Below are 22,568 nucleotides of genomic sequence, written 5' to 3'. Positions count from 1 at the left end.
TCCAGGACTCTTGCCATCCAGTTCAGTGCTCTTTCTGGAACAGCATGTACTTTCCACTGTAATGGCATTTGTTTTACCTTAGACAATAACAGCTAATACTTTTTGACCATTTCCTACGTGCCAGGAATTATGCTAAGTACTTGAGTACATTATTGTATTCAATCCACAAAACAACACTAAGAGGTCGGGATTTATATTTTCCTAACTTTATAAGACAAAGAGATGGAAGCTTTGAAATGTGAAGTAATTGAGCCAAGGTTACACATCATACCATAAAACTCTTAATATTTAATTTACTAAACTAACTAATCTAATCCAAGAAGAAAAGTACTCAGACTACAGGGGATATTTACATTGACCATACTCTACAAGGCAGAATGTCAGAAGTTATTTGTACATTTGTTTGGTTGTATCCTGAGTCTGTAATTTTCTGCATTAATACTTACAAAACTATTTCTAGGAGGTTCTTCTCCCTTCTGAATGCTCTCACTGATATTCACCACTATGATGAGCCTTTGCAAATGTGCACACGTTGCAATGAAAAGGGGAAGGTAAAATGGAAGAATTAAAATATTGATTGAATGTTTGCAAAGAATACATCCATTTATTCCATTTGTTTTTTCCAGTTATTCATAAATCTCACATTGAATTTTGTTAGAATAAAGCCAAGTGAATAAGTCACTTGAGGTAATGGATCTATCCTCTCTGTTTGTACCTATCAGGCTTTCCCCCCACAAAATATCTTCATACACACATCCTACCCTCCTCCTCTGCAACTGAGCACTAGGTACCCTCTGTATCACCCAGATAAACCATAAAGAACACTTTGAAGCAACTCATTTAATCTCTTATATGAGCAAAAGTCCGCAAGGGAAACCATGCTGGAATGCACAGTCTATGAGGCCCTGTTTTACTATTTATTGAATACCTCCTTCACTTTCCATTCAAATCACCATGACACTGTCCAGACATTCTATTGTTTCTTGGAAGTAGAGTTTGAGCTAGTGCATGGAGTTGGTAATCTGTAGAGTTGGACTTTAGTCTCAGTTATCCTTTCAGAGGCCTTCCCAGGTGGTGCTAGTGGTGAAGAATCTGCCTGCCTAGGCAGGAGGTGTAAGTGACCTGAATTCGATTCCTGGGTTGGGAAGATCCCCTGGAGGAGGGCATGGCAACCCACTCCAGTATTCTTGCCTGAAAAGTCCCATGGACAGAGGAGCCTAGTGGGCTATAGTCTATGGAGTCGCAAAGAGTCAGACACAATTGAGCGACTGAACTGAACCGAACTTAATATTATGTTAGTTTCAGGTGTACAACATGAGGAGTCAATATTTTTTATATTTTTTAAAGTTATTATAAAATAGTGGCTATATTTACCTGTGCTGTACAATCTATCCTTATCTTTTATTTATTTTATACATAGTAGTTAATCCCCTACCCTTATCTTGTTCCTCCTCCCTTCCTTCTCCCCACTGGTAACCAGTAGTTTTTTCTCTGTACATCTAAGTCCATTTCTGTTATGAGGAAATAAAATTATTTTTAAAACAAGAAAAATTTTAAACATAAAATTATCTCTTTGTTTGGGCCACTACTCCTTCCTCTTTGGCTTCCCAAGTGGCTCAGTGGTAAAGAATCTACCTGCAATGCAGGTGATGTGGGTTAGATTCCTGGGTCGGGAAGATCTCCTAGAGAAGGAAACGGCAACCCACTCCAGTATTCTTGCCTGGGAAATCCCATGGACAGAGGAGCCTGGCAGTCTACAATCTATGGGGTCACAAAAGAGTTGGACAAGACTAGTGACTAAACAACAGCAAATCTGTATTATACATTAATTAGAATGGCACTCCACTCCAGTACTCTTGCCTGGGAAATCCTATGGACGGAGGACCCTGGTAGGCTACAGTCCATGGGGTCGCGAGGAGTCAGACACAACTGAACGACTTCACTTTCACTTTTCACTTTCATGCATTGGAAAAGGAAATGGCAACCCACTCCAGTGTTCTTGCCTGGAGAATCCCAGGGACGGGGGAGCCTGGTGGGCTGCCATCTATGGGGTCACACAGAGTCAGACACGACTGAAGCGACTTAGCAGCAGCAGCAGATCCTCACTGAGGACACTGGAAGACCTGCTCACCAGGAAATAAAAAAACAAAGTAATTCTTTGCGAGATAACACTTCCTGTAAGGGGTCACGATGACCCACTACCCACCCACTGGACAGGTTACACTGTCAAGATGCTACTTTGAGGTAAAACATTTTGATGCATTATCCTTTGTCCCCCAAAGTTATATAACTGTGCTTTGACCTCAGACCTTTCTGAAAGACTGTCTCCTGGGTTATAATCCTCAGGTTGGCTTGGATAAAATTTTCCATTTCTTTATTAGATTGACTGTTGATTAATTTTTTCCAGTGACAGTTATATTCATCTGTTTTTTATATTTTAGATTCCACATATAAGCGCTAACATAGAGTATTGTCTTTCTCTGTCCAACTTATGTCACTTTACATAATGAGATTATTATCTGTAAAAAGATTAAGTAAAAATTTAGCTATTTTTTCCAGATATTTTTTTAATAGTTAGATTAAAGAAAAAAATTTGACAGTGTATTATGTAAGCATGTTTTTTCAACGTAGAGTAGGCACATAAAATAAAACTAAAATATTTCTATGCAGGAACACCTTGCCAATAAACAATTATTCTGTATGCACTTTTGATTTTCTGGTCTAGATATTATTTTGATACTGGTGACACTGTTGAAAAGTGACTATGCTAAACACAAGGGAAAAACAAATGGGACAATATTAAAAAACTGAAAATCAACCCAAAACTTTACTAGTTTACACTGAAATAAATCACACTAAAATTAATTTAAATTACTTAAAGTTAAAAGGCCATAGAGTCATTATCCATAAAAGATAAATTAACACTTATTTTATAACAAATGAAATTAAAATCTATAAAATATGCAAAATATTTTGTATTTTAGACTCAATAAACTTTAGTTTTTACTGTGTGATATTCTTTTTCTATGAGTTTACCTTACTATTTTTATGATTTTAAAATATTTATGATTTTGAAGGTAGCATATACTCAGCATTGATCGCACTGATTGCTGAGGAAGGCTTCCTTATCTCTCCTTGATGCTGACTCTGAAACTCCAATACTTCGGCCACCTCATGAGAAGAGTTGACTCATTGGAAAAGACCCTGATGCTGGGAGGGATGGGGGCAGGAGGAGAAGGGGACGACAGAGGATGAGATGGCTGGATGGCATCACCAACTCAATAGACATGAGTTTGGGTAAACTCTGGGAGTTGGTGATGGACAGGGAGGCCTGGCATGCTGCGATTCATGGGGTCACAAAGAGTCGGACATGACTGAGCGACTGAACTGAACTGATACTCATCATAGAAAATACACTACTATATATAAAATAGATAACTAATGAGAACCTACAAGGAACTCTGCTTGGTGCTCTGTGGTGACTTAAATGGGAACAAAACCCAAAAAAGAGGGAATATATGTATACTTACGGCTGATTCACTTTGCTGTACATCAGAAACTAACACAGTGTAAAGCCACTATACTCCAATAAAAATAAAAAGTAAAAAAAAAACCCACAAAATAAAAAGAATAAACAAGGAAAGTTATAAAAAATAAAGGAGTTTCTGCAATATATGATAACACTGATGAACCTTGAAGATGTTGTTGTTCAGTCGCTGAGTCGTGTCCCACTCTTTGCGACCCCATGGACTGCAGCACATGAGGCTCCTGTGTCCTTCACTATCTCCCTGAGTTTGTTTAAACTCATGTCCATTGAGTCGGTGATGCCATTCAACCATCTTGTCCTCTGTTGTCCCCTTCTCCTCCTGACCTCAATCTTTCCCAGCATCAGGATCTTTTCCAATGAGTCAGCTGTTTGCATCAGGTAGCCAAAGTATTGGAGCTTAAGCTTTGGCATCAGTCTTTCCAATGAATAGTCAAGATTGATTTCCTTGGATTGACTGGTTTGATCTCCTTGCAGTCCAAGGGACTCTCAAGAGTCTTCTCCAACATCACAGTTCAAAAGCAGCAATTCTTCAGTGCGCAGCCTTATTTAAGGTTCAACTGTCACATCCATACATGACTACTAGAAAAACCATAGCTTTGACTATACAGACCTTCAAAGGTCTGTGCTTTTGAATATGTTATCTAGGTAGGTCATAGCTTTTCTTCCAAGGAGTAAGCATCTTTTAATTGCATGGCTGCAGTCACCATCTGCAGTGAGTTTGAAGCCCAAGAAAATAAAATCTTTGTCACTGTTTCCATTGTTTCCCCATCTATTTGCCATGAAATGATGGGACCAGATGCCATGATTTTCGTTTTTTGAATGTTGAGTTTTAAGCCAGCTTTTTCACTCTCCTCTTTCACTTTCATCAAGAGGCTCTTTAGTTCCTCTTTGCTTTCTGTCATAGCCGTGGTGTCATCTACATATCTGAGGTTATTGATATTTCTCCCGGCAATCTGGATTCCAGCTTGTGCTTCATCCAGCCCAGCGTTTCTCATGATGTGCTCTGCATAGAAGTTAAATAAAAAGGGTGACAATATACAGCTTTGATGTACTCCTTTCCTAATTTTGAACCAGTCTGTGTTCCATGTCTGATTCTAACTGTTGCTTCTCAACCTGCGTACAAGGTTTCTTAGGAGGCAGGTAAGGTGGTCTGGTATTCCCATAATGAAGACATTTTGCTAAGTGAGATAAGCTAGTCACAGAAAGACAAATACTGCATGATTCCACTTATATGAAGTATCTAAAAAAGTCAAGTTCATACAATCAAACCGTGGAATGATGGCTCCCAGGGGTTTAGAGGAGGGGAACATGAGAAATTACTAATTAATTGGCATAAAGTTTCAGTTAAACAAGTCGAATAAGTTCTAGAGATCTGTTGTATAAGATTTCACCTGTAGTCAACGGTAACATATTACACATTTAAACATTTTCTAAGGTAAATCTCATGTTTAGTGTTCTCACAACAATAAAATAAAATTGCTTTAAAATTTTTAAAAATTTGAAAAAAATCATGTTAATAGCCATGCTGGAAAGAAGTTTTCACTTTTAGTTCATTATGGACATCTTACTATTATACTAAAGAAAATTATACTGTGATCAGAAACTGGGCATACAAAATAACTACACTATATGGAATCCTGTGTGTAATATATTTAAAAAACTGAAACCACAGAGACATGCATGGGAACAAAGTATACAAATTGTTCTCTATAAAAATAAGTATATGACCAAAATACATGACACCTACCAGAATAACTAAAAAATATATAGTGACGATGAAGGTGAAAGTGAATTCCATCACTTGTGACAGGTGTGGGTTTGCAGATGCCACTGATGTAGGAATTCTCCTTGGCAACTCTTCCAATCAGAAGTTGCAAGCCTTTGCACACTTGTGATTTTGTGGTTTTTTCTAATCTAAGAAAATTCATATTTGATGAAATGTGCAGATAGCTGCTTGGCGACATTTCTCAGGAGAACTAGGATTACAGTAAACAGTGAACATTTTAACATTGTTTTTGTGAGATCCTTGGTTGGCTACAGTGGTCTTAAAGGAGCACTGCATTATCCCCTCAAAATTAATTAATTATCCCAATTCATTTTATACTAAAGTCAATCAAAGCATGAAATGCTCCCCTCTCCAAAAAAAAGCCCTTTGCTCTAAAGCATATTTTACCCTCTCTTCTTTCTCTACAAAGCCATCCTGGACTCACTTGACACATGGTGAGCTTCCTGTGAGAATTCCTCATGCATTTATGGGGCAAGTTCAGGTAGCTTTCAAAGAACCATGTAATTAGCACACTCTTCCATATTCTTATTTGATTTGTCAATGATTTGCTGTCTCTTAAATCAGATGGTACACTCCTTGAGAATAAGGTTAGCATGAAATACTTACACCACCTTGTCCACCCTCTCAGTGGGTTAGGAAAGTTTGGAACCAAAGAAATCTTCAACAACACTTGAGAATATACTTTGGAATATCATCAACATAAAGTTGATGTTCCTCTAAAGCATTAAAAATAGCTACAAGATGGTTCCTGCATGAGCATTAGTTAACAAATTATGTTGGGTTTTGTATTTAACCACCCTGAAGTGTGGACCTGTCTCCCCGTAAGCAGATATTACAGAGAAAAAGCAGCTGTGGCTGAAAGTCTTGTTGGGAAGTGAAAAGACACTGCACAGGTGTTGGTGTAGGAACAACAGCAGATAGAAGCTGAGTCACCTCTGTAACAAGCGTGATCAGGACAAAAGGAAGTATGATGCACACTGGATTGTGGGGTTGTGATTTGTTACTAAAAGTAGTCTTTCTCTGTCTCCACAGTGCCTGCAATTGCTTCTGTCATTTCGTTTATCATGCTGTGTTGTATTGTGAATGTTTCAGACGTTTCTTGGATGTGTCTGGGGAATTCTTGAAATGAAACTGAGTGGCAGACCTTCATCCATAGACTTCAGTAATTTTAGTGATGATATCAATGTCCTCTAGCAAAAGACTCCCGGGAACATACATATACTGATCAAGCTCTACAGGAGACCCAGGTTTGATTCCTGGGTCAGGAAGATCCCCTGGAGAAGGAAATGGCAACTCACTTCAGTATTCTTGCCTGGAGAATTCCATGGACAGAGGGACCTTGCAGGCTACAGTCCATGGGGTCATAAGAGTCAGACATGATTTAGGGACTTAACCACCACTAGCCAAAGACTCCCAGGAACACACATACAAAGTGGGTTTGTCACTTAGTGAGAATCTACACCACGGAGAACTGTGAGGCATCTCAAGAAAAAAAGGGCGCCGAACAAACTTATTCTAGGCTTTGAGCTTTGGTTGAGTGACTTGGGGGAGGGTCAAAGGAATCTGTGGTTCAGTCTGGGTTGGGTGCCATCAGAAAACAGAGCTGTCCTGTGATTGAGTATCTTAGTCAATTTTATCAAGGGTGGGGGACAGACTAGAATGAGACTAATTGATAAAGAAGCAGTGGTCACTCATATTAGTCAGGAAGGAGAAATATTCAGTCATTTCTGTGGTTTGGACAATGTTCGTATTTTGTCTGGGTTCAGACATTATGGAGTAGTCTTGATTTGTCTTGATCCATCATAGTTGCAGAGTTGCCTGATCTGATACTGATAATTTGGGGGGCTCGACAGAACACCAAGCTTTAGTTTGGTGTTGCTACTAGTGCCAGGCCAGCACCTACCAACACCAAGGCCAACTGATAGTACTAGGCTAGCTCTTGGATGTTAGGAGATGTTTCTCTTTTTAGTTTGGTGTTTTACCAACAGGCCATGTGAAAGGGGGCTTCCTTAAATGCATTTCAAAGAGGTCTGACCTCCCCCTCCACCCTACAGACATTTCTGTCTCTAAACCCATGTTCTTTTGCCCCGACTGCATTGCTCTAGCTCCATCTACTCACCCCCTGGCATATTTCTGGGGCCTATTTCAAGTCCTACATTTTCCATAAAGTCATCTCTGATCACTCCACTCCAAAGGACTTTCTTCTGCTCTGATCTTGGTGCTTTTATTGTTTAGTCTACCTGATTGGCACTTTTAGGGTCTAACACTACATGCAATCCATGTATGTAATGATAAGAGGTAACATGTACTGTTAAAAGATCTTCTACTGCAAGAGACTTACCTCTCCAACTGAAACCTAAACTGTTTGAGGGTAGGGATCATAGGCTGAAAACTCATGTTTTTTATGTTTCAGGTTCTGTTTCAAGTTTTTGCATATGTTAATTCATTTCGTACAAGTCTACAAAGTAAGCACTATTATGATCTCCATTTTTCAGGTGAAAACAAAATACCTATTATTAACCCTCTGTTACCCACCCCCCACCCCTTCCCCATCCAGTTAACTAAGAGGCTGGTTAATGATGGATAGCAAAAGGCAGGGGAGTGGTGTGTGGAGATTTTCTCCCCAAATACTTTTCAAGTATAACTCACTTTACATAATACATGCTCTTAAAAACAACATTAATAAAACCATGTTTGCTTAAACAGAAGAGTAACCACTACTATGCAGATTATCAAAGCATTGTGAGGGCTTATGAAGATAGATCAATGCAATTTGGCGTGTGGTATCTCCTTAGACTTTCACAATGCTACTCTTATCCTCATTTTACAGGTAAAGAAACCATGCTGCATATATATGGAATTTAGAAAGATGGTAGCAATAACCCTGTATACAAGACAGCAAAAGAGACACTGATGTATAGAACAGTCTTTTGGACTCTGTGGGAGAGGGAGAGGGTGGGATGATTTGGGAGAATGGCATTGAAATATGTATAATATCATATATGAAACGAGTCGCCAGTCCAGGTTCGATGCATGATACTGGATGCTTGGGGCTGGTGCACTGGGATGACCCAGAGGGATGGATGGGGAGGGAGGAGGGAGGAGGGTTCAGGATGGGGAACACATGTATACCTCTGGGCAGATTCATGTTGATATATGGCAAAACCAATACAATATTGTAAAGTTAAATAAAATAAAATAAAATAAAAAAAAACATGCTGCAGAGTGGTTCCCAGAAAGAAAAAGAGGAAGAGAAGACAAAAAAGGTTAAAAAAAAGAAGAGAAAGAAAAGTGGATGTACAGATTCAATGCAAGTTCTATTAAAATTCCAATGACATTTTTCATGGAAATAAGACAAATAGTCCAATCATATGGAATCACAAATAGCCAAAGCAATCCTGAGAAAGAACAAAATAAAAGGCATCACACTTCCTGATCTCCAACTATATTGCAAAGCTATAGTAATCAAAATAACATGGCACTGGCATAAAACAGACAAATAGATCAATGGAATAGAAATAGAGGCCAGAAATAAACCAACCTGTATACAGTCAACTAATACTTGACAAGGGAGCCAACAATACTCAATGGGGAAAGGATGGTCTCTTCAATAAAAGGTAATGGGAGAACTAGATATCCACATGAAGAAGAATAAAAGTAGACTCCTATCTTACACAGCTCACAAACATTAAGTCAAAATGGATTAAAGGCTTAAATATAAAATCTGAAACTGTAAAACTCCAAGAATAAAACGTAAGGTAAAAGCACCTTCACATTAGTCTTGGCAGTGATTCTTTTTTTGTATAAAACACCAAAAGCACAAACAACAAAACCAAAAATTAATAAGTAGGACAATATCAACAAGTAGGGCTTCCCAGGTGATGCTGTGGTAAAGAACCCGCCTGCCAATGCAGGAGCCAAAAAAGACATTGGATTCGATCCCCAGGTGGGGAAGATGCCCTGGAGAAGGAATGGCGACCCACTCTAGGATTCTTGCCTGGACAATGGTATGGGCAGAGGAACCTGGCAAGCTACAGTCCAAGGGATTGAAAAGAGTTGGACACGACTGAGCACACACACACACAAGATGACATCAAACTTTTAGTGCTTCTGCACAGCAAAAGAAATAATAACAAATGAAAAGGCAACCTACAGAGTGGGAGAAAATATTTGAAAGCCATATATGTGTAAGGAGTTAATATCCAAATATATAAGGAACTCAATAGCAAAAATCAAATAATCCAATTTAAAAAAAGGCAAAGGACCTGAATAGACATTTTTTTTCTAGGAAACACATCTAAATTGCTAATGGGTATATGAAAAGATGCTCAACATCACTAATAATCAGGGAAACACAAATCAAAAACACAATGAAATACCATCTAACATATGATAGAGTGGCTAACATCAAAAAGATAACAAATAGCAAGTGTTATTTAAGGATGTGGAGTGCAGTGTGCCTCTGTGCACTGTTGATAGGATTGTAAATTGATACAGCCACTATACAATACAGTATGGAGGGTCTTCAAAATATAAAAAATATAATAAAGCCATCATGTGATTCAGCAATCCTACGTCTGCTACTGCTACTGCTGCTAAGTCGCTTCAGTCGTGTCCAACTCTGTGCGACCCCATAGACAGCAGCCCACCAGGCTCCGCCATCCCTGGGATTCTCCAGGCAAGAACACTGGAGTGGGTTGCCATTTCCTTCTCCAATGCTTGAAAGTGAAAAGTGAAAGTGAAGTCACTCAGTCGTGTCCGACTCTTAGCGACCCCATGGACTGCAGCCCACCAGGCTCCTCCATCCATGGGATTTTCCAGGCAAGAGTACTGGAGTGGGGTGCCACTGCCTTCTCCCAATCCTACCTCTGGTTGGGTATATCTGAAGAAAGTGAAGTCACTATCTGGAAGAGATTTCTGTACACCACACCTATGTTCACTGCAGCGTTGTTCACAATAACTAAAACATGAAAACAACCAAAATGCCCATAGATGGATGAATGGACAAAGAAAATGTGATATTCACACACACACACACACACACACACACACACACACAGAGGAATATTATTTAGCCATAAAAAAGGAAATTCTGTCATTTATGACAATACAGATGGATGGACATTGAAGGCATTATGCTAAGTGAAATAAGTCAGATAGTGAAAGACAAATACCATATTGTCTCACTTATATGTAGTATTTTTAAAAAGTCAAACTTACAGAAACAAAGTGGAGAAGGCAATGGCAACCCACTCCAGTAATCTTGCCTCGAAAATCCCAGGGACGGCAGAGCCTGGTAGGCTGCCGTCCATGGGGTCACACAGAGTCGGACACGACTGAAGTGACTTAGCAGCAGCAGCAGCATAGAAACAGAGTAGAATGGTGGTTGCCAGGGACTGGGGACTGGGGACTGAGGACTGGGGAAAATGGGAAGATATTGGTCAAAGCATACACAGTTTCCATTATAAGATGAGTAAATTCTGGCTATGTAGGGTACAAGGTGGTGGCTATAGTTAACAATGTTGTATTAAATACTTGAAGGTTGTTTAGAGGATAGATCTTAAATGTTCTCAGAAACAGTGGTAGCTATGTGATGTGATAAAGGTATTAACTAACTTTATTGTAGTAGTCATTTCACAACATATACATGTATCAAATCATCATGTTGAGCACCTTAAATTTATGCAATGTTATGTGTCAATTGTATCTCAATAAAGGTGGGCAGGGGGAAGGAAAATGGAGGGCAGAAGTGAGAGAATGGTGCTGGAGCTTTGTAAGGGCAGGTTAGGAGAGGTGAGGAAAGGTTGGGTAGGGTTTGTTTTTTTCTTTTATTGTGAACCTGAAAGGACAAGGAAAAGAAACCAGGACTAGAACTTTCCTGGAGGCACTGTCAAGCCAACACTCCTCGAATAAGATCTGAGGTAAGAGTTGCCAACAAACACCCAAAACAAATCTGCCTATAGCAGAGCCCCATCTCTACTCCAAAACACAGTCCCACTGCTCCACCCAGTGGCAATCTTGAGATAGTGCCTAAAGGATATCTACCAGAGCCACTCAGATTACATCAGAAACTTGACATTGCAGGGAGGAGTGCCCATGTTACTATTCTTTTTTTTTTTTTTTTAACTTTACATAATTGTATTAGTTTTGCCAAATATCAAAATGAATCTGCCACAGTTATACACGTGTTCCCCATCCTGAACCCTCCTCCCTCCTCCCTCCCCATACCATCCCTCTGGGTCATCCCAGTGCACTAGCCCCAAGCATCCAGTATCGTGCATCGAACCTGGACTGGCATCTCGTTTCATACATGATATTTTACATGTTTCAATGCCAATCTCCCAAATCTTCCCACCCTCTCCCTCTCCCACAGAGTCCATAAGACTGTTCTATACATCAGTGTCTCTTTTGCTGTCTCGTACACAGGGTTATTGTTACCATCTTTCTAAATTCCATATATGTGCGTTAGTATACTGTATTGGTGTTTTTCTTTCTGGCTTACTTCACTCTGTATAATAGGCTCCAGTTTCATCCACTTCATTAGGACTGATTCAAATGTATTCTTTTTAATGGCTGAGTAATACTCCATTGTGTATATGTACCACTGCTTTCTTATCCATTCATCTGCTGATGGACATCTAGGTTGCTTCCATGTCCTGGCTATTATAAACAGTGCTGCGATGAACATTAGGGTACACGTGTCTCTTTCCCTTCTGGTTTCCTCAGTGTGTATGCCCAGCAGTGGGACTGCTGGATCATAAGGCAGTTCTATTTCCAGTTTTTTAAGGAATCTCCACACTGTTCTCCATAGTGGCTGTACTAGTTTGCATTCCCACCAACAGTGTAAGAGGGTTCCCTTTTCTCCACACCCTCTCCAGCATTTATTACTTGTAGACTTTTGGATCGCAGCCATTCTGACTGGTGTGAAATGGTACCTCATAGTGGTTTTGATTTGCATTTCTCTGATAATGAGTGATGTTGAGCATCTTTTCATGTGTTTGTTAGCCATCTGTATGTCTTCTTTGGAGAAATGTCTATTTAGTTCTTTGGCCCATTTTTTGATTGGGTCATTTGTTTTTCTGGAATTGAGCTGTAGGAGTTGCTTGTATATTTTTGAGATTAGTTGTTTGTCAGTTGCTTCATTTGCTATTATTTTCTCCCATTCTGAAGGCTGTCTTTTCACCTTGCTAATAGTTTCCTTTGATGTGCAGAAGCTTTTAAGGTTAATTAGGTCCCATTTTCTTTTTTAATCCTCAGGGACTCTGATGTGCTGCTGCATTTGAGAATGGCTGGCCAAATTTGCACTTTCCCTATGACATAGAGACTTCCTGGTGCCAGCTGGAATGGCAGGTGGCACCTAGGCAAGGTGCTAATGTAGGCTATCACTTTGTTTTTTCCATTCTCTCATCAGGAGTTTAATTCTTTCTCATCAACTGCCATTTCTCAGTGAACGCTATGTATTGGGTGCTGGGAATACAACACTGCACAAGACAAATAAGGCTTCTGTCTTACAGTGAGCTTATAGTGAGGAAGACAAGCAAATCTGTACAGATGGCAATAAGCTCTATGAAGGAAAAGGACATGGTGTTGAGACAGAAAGCAACTGAGGTAAGAGAAGACCTCTTTGATGAGGTGACACTGAACTGAGACATGGAGGATAAGAAGTCAATTATACCCCAAATAGCCAAAGCAATCTTGAGAAAAAAGAACAAAGCTGGAGGAATTAGGCTTCCTGACTTCAGACCATACCACAAAGTTATAGTAATCAAACCACCATAGTACTGGCACAAAAACAGACACATAGGTCAACAGAACAGGACAGAAAGCCCAGAAATAAAACCACATACCTATAGGCAATTAATCTATGACAAAGGAGGCGAGAATATACAATGGAGAAAAAACAGTCTCTTCAATAAGTGGTGCTGGGAAAACTGGACAGCTACATGTGAAAGAACAAAATTAAAACATTTCTTCATACCACATACAAATACAAACTCAAAATAGGTTAAAGGCTTAAATGGAAGACCTAAAACTATAAAACTCCTAAAAGAGAACATAGGCAAAATACTCTGACATAAATCACACCAAGATGGTTTTTGACCCACCTCATAGAGTAATGAAAATAAAAGCAAAAATAAACAAGTGGGATCTATTTAAATTTAAAAGCTTTTGCATAGCAAAGGAAACCATAAACAACATGAAATGACAACCCTCAGAATAGGAGAATACATTTGTAAATTATATGACTGATTAAAGACTTCCCTGGTGGCTCAGACCGTAAACACCTCTGCTTACAATGAGGGAGACCCAGGTTCGATCCCTGGGTCGGGAAGATCCCCTGGAGAAGGAAATGGCAACCCACTCCAGTACTCTTGCCTGGAAAATCCCATGGATGGAGGAGCCTGGTAGGGCTCCTACCAGTCCATGGGGTCGCAAAGAGTCAGACACAACTGAACGACTTCACTTCACTTCACTTCATGACTGATAAGGGGTTAACATCCAGTATACATAAACAGCTCATATAACTTAATATCAAAACAACAAACAGCCTGATTAAAAAATGGGCACAACTTTTGCAGCAACATGGATGGACCTAGATAATATCATACTAAGTGAAGTAAGTAATATAGAGACAAATATTATATGATATCACTTATGCATGAAATCTAAGATATAATACAAATGAATCTATAAACAAAACAGAAATAGATTCACAGACATAAAAAATAAACTTACAGTTACCAAAGGAGAAAGGAAGGGAGGGACAAATTAGGAATATGGGAATAACAAACTACTATACATAAAATACATAGGCAACAAGGATTTACTGTATGGCACAGGGCACTATAGTCAATATCTTGTAATAATTTCTAATGGAAAATAATCTGAAAAATGTATACACATAACTGGTTCACTTTGTTATATACATGAAACTAACACAATACTGTAAATCAGCTATATTTCAATTTAAAGAAAAATAACAAAATATGGACAGAAGACCTGAATAGACATTTTTCCAAAGAAGACAAACAGATGGCTAGCAGGCACATGAGAAGATGTTCAACATTACTAATCATGCTGTTGCTGCTGCTGCTGCTAAGTCGCTTCAGTCGTGTCCGACTCTGTGCGACCCCAAAGACGACAGCCCACAAGACTCCCCCGTCCCTGGGATTCTCCAGGCAAGAACACTGGAGTGGGTTGCCATTTCCTTCTCCAATGCATGAAGGTGAAAAGTGAAAGTGAAGTCGCTCAGTCGTGTCTGACTCTTAGCGACCCCATGGACTGCAGCCTACCAGGCTCCTCCGTCCATGGGATTTTCCAGGCAAGAATACTGGAGTGGGGTGCCATTGCCTTCTCTGTTACTAATCATGAGAGAAATGCAAATCCAAGCCACAATGAGCTATCACTATACACTTGTCAGAATGATTATCCCCATAAGAACACAAATAACAAGTGTCGGCAGGGATGTGGAGAAAAGGGAACCCATGTATGCTTTTGGTGGGAAGGTAAATTGTATGGACAGCTGTGACTAAAGGATCAAAAAGGATAAGAATTAGAAAAGTGATCCATGACTTTGACCAGATGGTGATCATTGAGGATTAGAAGAAGAGGACCAGACTGGAAAAATAAGAGTGTGGAATTTTTGAAGTTGAGATTTTTGGAACTAATATCGATTTTCATTAAGAAGGTCTGGGACCCTAGGCATGGCACCAGGAATGAGCGACTAAGGTAGAGTAGATGACAAATCATGTGAAATGAGGAAGCTAAGACACAGAGGGGGCTGGCTGTTGTGTGGTGTAGTTGTCAAAGATTTGAGGTGGAGAGGAAGTGTAGTAAGGTTGCCAGGCAGTTGTGTTTTTTAAAGATTTACTTATGTATTTTATTTTTTGGCTGTGCTCAGTCTTTGTTGCTGCATGTGGCTTTCTCTAGTTGTGGTCAGCGAGGGCTACTCTTTGTTGCCATGTGTGGGCTTCTCATTGCGGTAGTTTCTCTTGCTGTGGAGCACAGACTCTAGGTGCCCAGGTTTCAATAGTTGTAACACATGATCTCAGCAGTTGTGGCACGTGGGATCAGTAGTTGTGGCACACAGGCTTAGTAGCTCCGTGGCATGTGGAATCTTCCCAGACCAGGGATCGAACAGTGTCCCTTGCATTGCAAGGTGGATTCTTAACCACTGGACCACCAGGGAAGCCCCAGGCAGTCTTGAGTGTGCTCGTGATCATAACTTTGTGGTCAGCCCAGCCATACAATTTTTAGTATTTTCAGCTGCTTCAGTACAGACAGAGAAGCATGTGGTTCAAGTAGTACTGCAGATTGCCTAGTGAATATGATAGGGAGCTAAGAGGAGAAAGGAAATGGACTAACAAGGTAGAGTGTATTGGTTTCCTATTGCTGATGTAACAAATTACCACTAACCTAGTGACTTTAAAGTACAAGTTTTTTTATCTTACAGTTCTGGAAGTCAGAAGTCCAAAATGTGTTTTACAAGGCTAAAATCAAGGTGTCAGCAGGTTTGCATTCGTTCAGGAGACTCTGGGAGCAAATCTGTATCGTTGCCTTTTCTCTTAATAGCTTCTAGAAGCTCCCTGTGTTCCTTTGCTTATAGCCCCTCCTACATCTTAAAAGCCAGCAACATTGGGCTGAGTCTTTCTCATGCTGCCATCTCTCCAGTTCTCTCTTCCAATCCTCTCTTCCACTTGGAGGGAAACTTGTGATTGCACTGGGCTCATCTGCCTAAACCAGGATAATCTCCTTTTTTTCTAAGGTCAGCTGATTAGCAACCCTAATTCCATTTTAACCTCAATTTCTCTTTGCCATATAATCTAAAATATTCACAGGATTTCAGGGATTAGGATGTGGACATCTTTGTGGGAGGCATCATTCTCCCTACAAAGTGATATGATGATATCAATGCACGGACTCTGTACTGGGTAAGGAGACAAATGGAGGAAACAGTGGGCAGATGAAAAGTGAAACAGTGGTGCAATCAATGAATTGGAGAAGCAATATGATGAGCTTGAAGAACTGTAGCACTAGAGCAGAAATTTTCAAAATGATGTAGCTTCTGATGATGACAAAGGCTAGGGTAGCATCACATCATAGAGGTGAGAATCTGATGTAGAATTGTAGAAAAGACCAGATAAAGCAGTCATGAGATCTTGGCGTGGATGAGCTAGAGGGTGAACTCCAGGATGGCTCTTGCTGGTCCAGGTGTCCATATGGTGGAGGGAGCTCCCAGGAATGGCTGTCACCGGTGTCTATGTTCCCAGGCGAGCTACAGTTGTTTTTTGCCCTCCGGGACACTCTCTAAGATCAGTAGAAATGTAGAATTACAAATCAAAAGCACACCTCAGAGAAACAAGAAGCAGCTGATGCATTTCAGAGGTGTTTTGCAGAAACCAGACCCCTCTCAAATGGAGAGTGGTGAGTGGTAAGCACACAGCCCACATTTGGACTGGAGCCTGGACATTGGTAATGATAAACCCTGTGGCCTCACCTGGTTACCTCACCACCCACTGATCAGAGAACTGTGCATAAGGTGATCACATTCCCCGTGATCCTCTCCCTCACCTTGCCTTTAAACCCCTTCCCTGAGAGCCATCAGCGAATTCAGGTCTTTCTAGCATTAGCTGCCCCTTACTCTTTGCTCAGTACCTTGAAGTAACTGCTGTGCTTGCCTTCACCACACATACATAAAAAGGATGTAATGGAAGTGAAAGTCTAGGGTGTGCAACGGGTCATCCAAGTGGATGTTAAAGTCACCAAGAATGATGAACGAGCTTCAGCCTAGGGAGGACAACTGAGCCTTGAGGAGAAAGTGTAAACCCCACAAGCTGGGGGGTCACTGCCAATGGCCCCTTTTCACTCACAGGCAGTGACAACTCGGCCAGGACCAGGACCCCTCAGGGCCGAACTTCTGCTCAGCAGAAAGGATGGAGCCCTGACACTCCACCCCACTCCCAGGGGTGGGGGTAGGCTCCAGGCCACAGGCCTGGGCAGTGACCCCCTTGAGATGTGCAGGCCAGGTCGAGTTCAGAGACTCCCGCAGGCCTGCTGGTTCCCTGCCCTCCCACGGCTTCCGTGAACAGAGGAGGGGCTGGGACTCAGCACCCTGTGCTCTTTACCTCAGGGCTTTCGTCTCTCCTAAGGAGATGGCACCCCTGTGTGTGTGCTTCTCTTCGGTGAGCACCCACAGCCCGGTCTGGCCGTGACACGTGGTCTAAGAGGCCAGTGACAGCACAAGTCACTCCCTGTGGCTGTGGGGTTGGGGCCTCACCTGGGGGCGCAGGCCCTCGTTGTACGCACCACCACAGCAGCACGAGCATCACACCTGGCCACAGGTGTGGAAACCTCCCAGGAGGCCTTGCAGAGGAGCCAAAGCGAGATGGGAAGAGGGCGGGAAGACCCTCTGGAGACAGCCAGGCCTGGGCAGGTAGAAGAGAAGCACCACTGACAGTGAGACGGATTCAAAAGCCCTGGGTTCAGTCAACAGACACCTACCTGTGCAGACCCCGTGGGGGTCTTGAAGAAGGTCTGGAGGGCCTGTGCTTTTCCAGGGGAGCCAAACAGTGTCCACACATCTCAGTGCAACCAGGAGAGCCTGTGGGGGTTGCAGGGGGAGCAGATACAGATGAGAAGGCTTCCTGGAGGGGTGAGTTTGGGGCCGGGCTGTAAAGCAGAACTCAGGACTGGTCAGGGAGTGTGCTCTGCCATGCCCGCCAGGAAGCAGAGACCTCTTCCAGCTGTTGTTGTCCTGGGTCCTTCCCCTGTTTCTCCTCTCCCTACCCTGATGATGGATCTGCAAAGGGAAAGGATGTGGCCACTTCTGTTGACCAACAGGGAGTGGGGCGGGGAAAGCGAGCACCTTCCCTTAAAAAAATCGGAAACCCCAGATTGTGCCAACTTCCTGACTTGGAGAAGATTAGAAGTCATGGCTGAGACGGACAGTAGGCAGCAACCAAACACCAGTGATAGGGGATTGGATATCCTGGTTGGGTTTGCAGCCACAGGAAGGCTCAGGCAGAGGAACGAGGCCCTGGAGACTGACCCGTGGACTTCTGGGACACACACTTGCCATGAAGAGAGTCCCAGGTCAGAGATAAGAAGAGATATCCATCAGTTTTGCTTTACGTATTTCCTAAAGGGACACCTTGGAGAAGGCAATGGCACCCCACTCCAATACTCTTGCCTGGAAAATCCTATGGATGGAGGAGCCTGGTAGGCTGCAGTCCATGGGGTCGCTAAGAGTCGGATACGACTGAGCGAGTTCACTTTCACTTTTCACTTCCATGCATTGGAGAAGGAAATGGCAACCCACTCCAGTGTTCTTGCCTGGAGAATCCCAGGGTCGGGGGAGCATAGTGGGCTGCCATCTATGGGGTCACACAGAGTCGGACGTGACTGAAGTGACTTAGCAGCAGCAGCAAAGGGATACCTGCTCAGCATTTTCCTTTCTTCTTTGTTTGCTGGTGCAAATTAGTTCTCCTCCCAGGAATCTGGACCCAATGCCAACCTCATAGGGAGATAGCTTGTTGCAGCTGCCAAAGCACCACCTCCTCCAGGATCCTCTATACTCCCATCATTTCATAGTCACAGGTTTTCATTGGAAACAGCTTGCTCCATGACAATAGCTTTCTCCATGGCAAGCCTGGTGCCCCATCCCACCTCCCTACACAGAGAAGAGGCTCTAGGTGCACAATCTGTTACCAGAGACTTCCTCATTGACAGCAGACATCCTGTTGTGTTTCTGCCCTACTGATAAGTGGAGGAATCAACAGGAGAGGATGTGATTGAGTATAAATAGAATCTTGACAAATATATCAGAACAGCAACACTGTGCACAGCTGGGAGGGCCCAGCTTCCAGAGGTCTCAGCCAACCCCTCTAGCAAGGGCCCAGGAATGATGATGGGGGATACAGTAGGATGGGGACTGTGGACAGTTCTGCTTTGTTTGAGTTTTATGTGTCGAACATAAACTGATACAAATGACAGTTCTAATGGCACATGGCATTGGTACATTGGAAGATACCCAATAAATTTGGTAGATGTGTAAATGTATGATTTGATGAATAAAACTGATGAGTTTGAGTAGGAGGCAAAAAAGATAGGAGGGCACTGCACTAAGTGAGAGGGGAAAGGATTAATGGCACAAAGAGAAATATGCCCTTATGTAGAAGACATTCTTAGTAATAATTTTAGTAGGAATAATTAATTATTAGTAGCAGTCATTATTGGAGAAGGAAATGGCAACCCACTCCAGTGTTCTTGCCTGGAGAATCCCAGGGACAGGGGAGCCTGGTGGGCTGCCGTCTATGGGGTCACACAGAGTCGGACACGACTGAAGTGACTTAGCAGCAGCAGCAGCAGCAGTCATTATGACCTCAATCTGTTTTCCAGGCCTATCTGCCACTCTGCCCATCCTGGAGCCATTTCATTCCCTGGACAGGTACACATGCACACACACACATCTCTTCTACTATGCAGGCTATTTCCTTTCCATGCAGAGACGTCCTTCCCTCATTCTTCCTCTTTCCCTGCCATCCTTCATTGCTAGGTAAACTCCTAGAGATCCTTCAGGATCCAGGTGAAATGTCTCCCCTTGAGTACCTTCCCAGTTAATTATTCTACTTCTTTCCATTCCCCTTTTGTCCTCCCCTTTTTCCTTCCCCTCTTTCCTTTCCCCTCCCAATTAATCATTCTCTCTCCCATACTTCCATAGCACTTTGGGTTCATCCCTGTTTTAGCACTTGTCACTTGGGTCATTATTGTCCAAGTGTCTGTCTTCCCCTCTAGACCGCGAACTAGAGCAAGTCATTAGTCTTAGGCATCTGTGAGAGAGGCCTCCCTAGCACAACCCCGAGTATATAGATGGGTACTCAATACTTGCCTGGTGAGTGAATGGCTAGTATCTGTAGTGTATGTTCTATAACTTCATGGGTCAACAGATATTAATATTGTTGGGTTTTTGTTTATTTAAGGAGTCAAGCTAAATTGTTGTTTTTACATCGTGTTTCTGGTACTCTCTTCATGTATGAGTTTTATGAAGGGCAGAGTGCATTGGACTGGATTTTTCTTAACAAATCCATATAACTATAGCCAGGCTTCTTGTCTCTGATTGTAAGAAGCAGAGAAACTTTCTGATGAACTGGAAGTGGTGAAGCAGTGTGCTCATTCATGAATAAAATACTTATCTTTGCCAGCTATTTATTGACAGCAAAATATCACAAAGAGAAATTGAAGAAACCACTGTCACTATACAAAGGCCCACATACCCCTCAAGCTTTTCTACCAGTGGATATTCACTACCAAAAATGTTGCCAGTGATTTCTCTGAATTCCTTGAATGAATTTTATTTAGTTGCTCTGTGTCCACTTCATATTGAGTATCACAGAGATTTGACTCTGATGTTAAGCTATGTAGCTGTTTATTGTTAAATCAGAGTGAGCAGTAAGGGACATGAAGGTAGCTTAGACCCCAAATGAAAGATCACCTTTCACTGTATGGACAGAGGCACTGGTTTTGCATCATATATCCTATATTGGTACTACTGTTCCTTATGTGTGAATTAGTCACTAGTGACTCAGCTCTGAAATGCTTAGTCACAGTAACCTTTGTCATTTCACAGCCACAGTTTTTTATTGGCAGCTTCCTAATGAGCTCATCTTTGGGGTGACAAGTGGCAGAGCTATGACTTTTCTTTAAGAAATTTGAGAGATATAGTCAGTCAACATTTTTATTTACTTTGAGAGAGACTTCAGTTTCGAGGCCTGCCTGAGGTTTTCCTGGTAGTATCAATACTTGCATTGTCTAACAAAATATGTCAAAAATTTCATACTTGTCATCCAATGAATTTGGCAATAACAGAATTGGGCAGACTAGGACTGAGAGGTTGGTGACTGCAGTTTATAATGACTGAAGAATTAGTATCTGTGAACAATCTGCATGTAACTACTCTGGGTTGAATGTTTTTGAAGAAGTTGAAAAAGCACTTAGTATAACCTGAAGTGGAATCTGTTAAGATGTTACAAACGATGGTGTTAAAAATATGAGTGGAGAAGAAGACTTAGTGAACAAATATACAACATTTGTGAAAATATAAGGTCTTTAACTCTTTGGGTTATTCATTATATTATTTATCAGCAGTCACATTGCAGACAATATTTGAATCTCTCATGTGTTATTAAACTGACAGTGTTAATGAGGAACACCATTCACTCTCATGAACTTAACCATCATGGTTCTGTGAACTTTTGTGAGAAATAGAAGTTGGATATCCTGAATTTCTCTACCACTCTGTGTGTGTATGTCCATGTGTATGTGATTTTTTAAGCTCATGGTGGAGATTGAAATATTTTTGATTGAGAACATCTCCCTCAATTACCATTTAACACTGAATGGATTTGGAAATTAGCTTTTGTTCCAGGTTTGATAATATTTCTTAATGAACTAAACCTAAAATTACAAAGCAAACAGTGCTTATATTAAAAAACATATTGTGGTAAAGTCATTTCAATGACAATTAACATTATTTGAATCAAAGTAATGTCAGACTGCTTTATAATCTTCAGATGCTTTCAAAAGTTAAATTAAGGGAGCTCTCTGCTGCTGCTGCTGCTAAGTCGCTTCAGTCGTGTCCGACTCTGTGTGACCCCATAGACGGCAGCCCACCAGGCTTCCCTGTCCCTGGGATTCTCCAGGCAAGAACACTGGAGTGGGTTGCCATTTCCTTCTCCAATGCATGAAAGTGAAAAGTGAAAGTGAAGTCGCTCAGTCATGTCCGACTCTGGCGACCCCATGGACTGCAGCCTACCAGGCTCCTCTGTCCATGGGATTTTCCAGGCAAGAGTACTGGAGTGGGGTGCCATTGCCTTCTCCAAAGGGCGCTCTCTATTCACATACAAATTTACAGTAGATATATGTTCAAGCTCATATTATAATTCCAGCAGCTTTTTTTCAGTCCTCTATGCAAGTACAAGGGCTTCCCTTATAGCTCTGTTGGGAAAGAATATGCCTGCAATGCAGGAGACCCGGGTTTTATTCCTGGGTTGGAAAGATCTCCGGGGAAGGAAATGGCAACCCACTCCAGTATTCTTACTGGGAGAATCTCATGGACAGAGGAGCCTGGCATGCTACAGTCCATGGGGTCACAAGAGTCAGACACGACTTAGCGACTAACCCACCACCACCACCACCATGCAAGTACAAAGAAAATTCCATATTTCAGATCCACTAAAC

The sequence above is a fragment of the Bos grunniens genome, chromosome X (genome assembly GCF_055505025.1).
Source record: "Bos grunniens cultivar Pamir isolate PY7600 chromosome X, Bosgru_T2T1.0, whole genome shotgun sequence".
Taxonomy (NCBI): domain Eukaryota; kingdom Metazoa; phylum Chordata; class Mammalia; order Artiodactyla; family Bovidae; genus Bos; species Bos grunniens.
This window is presented reverse-complemented; position numbering follows the sequence as displayed.